Source organism: Lissotriton vulgaris, chromosome 4_1 (assembly GCF_964263255.1).
Source record: "Lissotriton vulgaris chromosome 4_1, aLisVul1.2, whole genome shotgun sequence".
Taxonomy (NCBI): domain Eukaryota; kingdom Metazoa; phylum Chordata; class Amphibia; order Caudata; family Salamandridae; genus Lissotriton; species Lissotriton vulgaris.
Window position 1 is genome coordinate 456,779,168 of NC_141691.1, and position 6,227 is coordinate 456,785,394.

The following is a 6,227-nucleotide window of genomic DNA, read 5'->3' on the forward strand; positions in this document are numbered from 1 at the left end:
TTGTGACCCTCCATGCACCTCTGCTTGCACATCTCCTTGCGCTGCCTCTCCTTCCACAAGTACTTGGGCTTGTACTTGCACATGTGGTTGTTGTTGCGGCTGTGGTTGTTCAACACTCGTCAGATGAGTTACAACAACCTGTGTTGATTGAGGGACATTGCTGCTACTTTCTTGCGATGAGCCAACATCACTGGTCGATGATGATTGAACAACTAGACTAAGTGCCTCTGCAGCACTCAAGGGCTTGGACTTAAGTTGGCGTGGTCGTGGTGGTGGTGGCACTGAGCCCAATGGTGCGGGGGTGCTGCTCCCAGCTTGGTCCCCAGGCGTACTTTTTTTTTTACTCCCAAAAAATGTGGCGGGCGGCACACCAGTCTCCTTGGTAACTTGCTTCTTCTGCTCCTTACTGGCAACTTTCTTGCTAGAGGAGCTACGGGGAACTTTTTTTGGGGCCATCTTCTTCAGAGGTCAGAACAGCAGGCCGCAGTTGCACGAGTTGCAGAGTTGTCTGTGGCCAGACGTGAGGTCACGTGACATTATGCTGCACACACACACTGCTACAGGACTTCTTCCTGGCACTGGTGGTTCTCTTGAGTCTTGTGCACCTAAAAGCAATGGAAGACAGAGGAACATCAGTTCAGTTATACACCCCAAAAACTCGAAAACCACATACAAATCAGCACAATCCCATGCCATCCAAGCCCTCCATGATGTTTAAATTCAAGACATCCCACAGAAAGACTAGGCCCATGCACCACTCACTACCCCTGGTCAAAAGGCCACAACAACAGCCCAAAAATCGAAAAACACAGAAAAATCAGCACAATCCCATGCCATCCATGCCCTCCATGATGTTTAAATTCAAGACACCCCACAGAAAGACTAGGCCCATGCACCACTCACTACCCCTGGTCAAAAGGCCCCACAACAGCCCAAAAATCGAAAAACACAGAAAAATCAGCACAATCCCATGCCATCCATGCCCTCCATGATGTTTAAATTCAAGACACCCCACAGAAAGACTAGACCCATGCACCACTCACTACCCCTGGTCAAAAGGCCACAACAACAGCCCAAAAAATCGAAAAACACAGAAAAATCAGCACAATCCCATGCCATCCATGCCCTCCATGATGTTTAAATTCAAGACACCCCACAGAAAGACTAGACCCATGCACCACTCACTACCCCTGGGCATAATGGTTGAAAGCTAGGCAAAATGGTTGCAGGCCTAAGAACACTGCCTGCATTCAAAATGGCCCCCTGCCTCCCAGCACATGGCCAGAGCCTGCCTGTACCAGCACTCAAAATGGCCCTCACCCACATGGCCTGTCCCCATGAACACCCCAAAAAATCGAAAAACACAGAAAAGTCAGCACAATCCCATGCCATCCATGCCCTTCATGATGTTTAAATTCAAGACACCCCACAGAAAGACTAGGCCCATGCACCACTTACTACCCCTGTGCATCATGGTTGAAAGCTAGGCAAAATGGTTGCAGGCCTAAGAACACTGCCTGCATTCAAAATGGCCCCCTGCCTCCCAGCACATGGCCAGAGCCTGCCTGTACCAGCCCTCAAAATGGCCCCCACCCACATTGCCTGTCCCTATGAACACCCCAAAAAATCGAAAAACACAGACAAATCAGCACAATCCAATGCCATCCATGCCATCCATGATGTTTAAATTCAAGACACCCCACAGAAAGACTAGGCCCATGCACCACTCACTACCCCTGGTCAAAAGGCCCCAACAACAGCCCAAAAATCGAAAAACACAGAAAAATCAGCACAAACCCATGCCATCCATGCCCTCCATGATGTTTAAATTCAAGACACCCCACAGAAAGACTAGGCCCATGCACCACTCACTACCCTTGGTCAAAAGGCCACAATAGCACAAAAAAATCGAAAAACACAGAAAAATCAGCACAATCCCATGCCATCCATGCCCTCCATGATGTTTAAATTCAAAACACCCCACAGAAGGACTAGGCCCATGCACCACTCACTACCCCTGGTCAAAAGGCCCCAACAACAGCCCAAAAATCGAAAATTCCAAAATTGTAGTTGTAGCAACTGTAATGCCCCAAACAAACTTACTTGTGAAATTTCTAATCCAAAAGTGATCCAAAGAAAGTCAAAAAGGCCTAAAATCCAAATATCCAGCAGCATCCACAAAAAGTAATCCTTCCAGGTCAAGAATCCGAATGAAAGTGACCAGCACATGAAGAAAGCACTGGGAGGAGCCTGCTGGACAGGAACAGGAAGTTGGAGACTGTGGGGCACTTCCTTCCTCCCACCCCCCCTCCAAAAATGGACTCCTTGCAAAAAAAAGTGCAGGCAAATGTCAACCTGAGGAGTTATTCTGATAAAAATCATCATTTTCAGAAGGTTTATGCTGCTTGCTGGTGGATTTCTTATGCAGAATTTCAAATTTAGTAATTTTGCAAGTGCGAGATTGTTGCTGCTCGCCGCATCTACGTGTTTGCAATTGCGAACTCTCGCGATGCGTGCTGTGCAATGTGGCAAGCCACGATTACGTAATCGCGGTCGCCAAACTCCCGCGGGATCCCGCAGCAAGATCCAAAATGGCGCAGCACTCGCAAAATATCGAGAAAAACAACTCGGCAAACGCTGAATGACGGTAAGTGAACGCCGCACGCTGCAATATTGTATCACCAAGAAAAAAAATCCGCTGCTTGCGAATTTGCGGATTTTCGGTAAATTTGCGAGTGTTCGCGGATTGCGATTTTAACGAAAATCCGCAAAATCCGCCAGCGGAACGGATTTTACACCCATGCTTAGTGGAAACTGGGAGATCGAAAATATACTTCAGAGTGCAAACCCGAGAAAAAATGAGGTAGAACTCTGGTATAGGAACCTTCTAGACGCTGAGGATGCACAGCTTCCACCCTCTTGTCTTGTATGGAATTCAACCGTATTGGGAGATGTATCTGTTAGCCTATATGCTCTATCTCTGCAAACTCTATATATGTTTGTTAAACCAGCTTCTCTTCAAAATAATCACTTTTATGTTCTTAATAGTCTGTACTACACGCCTAAAAGAAATAGCAAAATCAGTTTCCTGTCCACCACCCAAATGTCCTAGATGCGACTTGGTTGAGGCGGATGATATTCATATCTTGTTTGATTGTGTTTCTTTGAGAAATTTCTGGTTTAACGTGGAGAGTTGCCTGGAAGGCATTTTTAAAATCAAGCTGTTTTTTAATCAAGCCTGAGTCTTGTTTGGCCTGGATAATGATCTCATAAGCCTAATCTCTGCGGCACAAGTGGGTCTGTTTGGTTTTGATCGCCCGCAGATGGAATTGTAAACTGTGGAATGAACCTAGCCCCCGCTTTCTGAGAATTGGCTGTTTGCTGCACTGGATGTGGCACGTATGGACTTGGGCTTGGTAGACAACGGGGATAATAACATATGGTCACTACTGATGTCGTGGGGCAAGGAAATGAGGCTGGTCTAAGGCCTCAAAGGCCTATGATTACACCAAGCCTCGTACAAAGACGCTGGCCTAGATGGCCCAAGGCAAATGCAAGAACATTGGCCCTGGGCGCCCAGGAACATTAATTGACTACATTTGAATTTAGGGTCACCTTTTTGGGGTGCCCTAGTACAGTATCCTATTCCTTGTCTGTGAATGCACGCCCCTCATCCTCCTCCCATATGTCGTGCAGCGGTCGCAATGAGAATACATTTCAGTCTGAAACCCGTGAGTCAACCATTTTATCAGGCGTGCCCCATTTCCCATCAGGTATTACATGGAAAGAAGTGTGTTCGTGTCTGGCTCAGTACCCTCCGGATACCATGTAGTGCATATATACCTGGATATATGTGCATGCAATAGGAACACTGTAACGCGTACAAAAGATGGCATGTGACATTAATACACCTTAAGAAAAGAACTCTCCTTCCGTGGCAATGCCTGCTTCAGCCCATGCTTGGAGAGCATGGGTAGTGACCAGTCCCGTTTGTGTGGGGATACCTAGCCGCAGAATAGTGGGAGCATACGGACGTGTCCGTCTAGTGTACTTCACTGCGCTCCTCCAGTAAGTAATGACTAGCCATAGCAGATGGGGTGTCGATGCCGATAGAAAGGCCTGAGGTAGTAAGAGCTTGTGGATGACCCCTTTGTCTCTATCCCACATGGACATATCCAATTCGTGTAGATTATGACCTGCAAGCCAATATGCCAGCCACTGCAGTTGGCTAGCGTAGCAATATTTCCGCAGGTCTGGTGTTTCGTGGGTAACTGTAATTTCGCCAGTCCAATACCTCTGCGCCTGTGCCCCAGATTAGCTCCACCAGTAAAGAGTTCAATACTTTAAAAATTCACGAGGGTACAAGTATAGGTAGATTGGTGAAATAATATAGCAATAACATAATAAAGAGGGCAAGGGTGGGAAAATATTTAATGACCTTGCATTGTCGCAGTCCCTATGACTATATAACAAACAATGTGCAACAATGGGTCAACGTAAGAGTGCAGCAAACTATGTGACTATGCGTGAAAAGGGAGCACTATTCCTGAATCCCAAGTATCCTAGGTGGAAAAGTGTTCCCATCAGATACCCGTCCTGTACCGCCCTACATCACTTGGGATCCTTCACCCGAAGGAAGTGGAAAAAACTACTTGGGATTAGGTAGAGTGTAACCTAATCAAAGTTGTGAAGTGTGTGGGTTTGAACTTAGTGTGGGTATCAGGGGGTACAAAGAATTAATTAACATAAAGCAGTGCATGAAGTGCTCAATGTGGCAACTAAGAGTGTAAAAATTAATATTGGGTTGTGGGAGTGGAAAATAGAGTTTAATAGAGTCCTACCCACACCCAAGGTTAAAAACAGTGCAAGTAGTGGTAACAAATAACTACTCAGATGGTAACTAGGTCGACATGTTTCTGCAGTGAATTGGTTCAAGAGATACCAGTCTGCTTCTTCAGGACCTTCTTATTGTTTAAGTGCAACTGCTGTTTTAAAATTATAAGTGTGTAAAAAGAATCATATCACCTGCAAGCGCCAGTGGATATGGTCCAAACAGTTAGGAAATAGACAAACACACATAGAAAAAAACACACATAGTTATTAAAGATTGCTGCAAAATACAAGAGATGCTCGTAAAGTATTAATTTGCCAAGCAGTTCATGGTCAGTGTTTGTAATTTCAATCAAATATTTAAGCCAGGTGCCTACATCCTGGACTTGAATCTAATTATTTCACTCACCCAAGTTTTGGGGAATGCGCTCTCCACCTCACCCGGCAACAGCTCAGGTACAAATGGAGCACCGCTCTAATAGATGTGAAACAGAAAAGGAACACATGAAGGAGGAAGAGATCACCAGAACTCCATCCGACACCTCATCATTGGGTATTTCTTTACAAAAGTTAACGTGATGTTATTGGTATTGACACCTCCCCAAAAGGTTTCTACATGATAGACTAGGCAGAAACAAGGTCACATTTCGGTTTTGAACTGTAGTCTAAGTCTAGGACTGCCCATATGGTACTACTGTCAAGGCGTCACTCAGACCGACATCTAGCCCCAACGTGGCATACCACGTGTTACCTGGAATGCCATGTTATCGCCAAAGTGCTGTCTTGCGCTAAATATGTTATATTCAGTGCAAATGAATTCCATCTTCCCACTCTAACGGAGTCTTTGTCTCTATTGCCATCACTACAAAGAACCGGTTTACTCTGTGTGGGTTTTTTTTGGCTGCCCCGGCGTTTTCTTCGTTCTATTATATGCGCGTTAAGAGTAGATCGCCTGATAGCGCTTCCACCCATCGACGACTAGACAATAACAAATGAATCCTCCCTTGTTCCCCTTAGCGCTTACCTGTCCGTCGGTACTCCTCGCCTTCCTCTAGGCTGACTTGTGGGAGGTACCGACTGGACAGGAAGCGTGGTACTTATCTGAGTGCTTGTTGGTCGGAGGCACCACACGTGTGCTACGCGTCATCAGGCGCGTCTCCGCGCGAGGTGCTTTCAGTGTTGGATATACACTGATTGGTTACCCGGAACCTCGCGGTAACCCGCAGACTTCGTTACCTGGGACTACGAGAATGCTGGGATTTGTAGTTCCCAGCGCTATTTGTTACACGGAACCTCGCGGTAACACGCAAGCTCCGTTCTTAATCACTATGTGGGTCAGATTTATATACAATTAGCGGGGGGACTATGGGGATGCTCCGTTCTTAATCACTATGTGG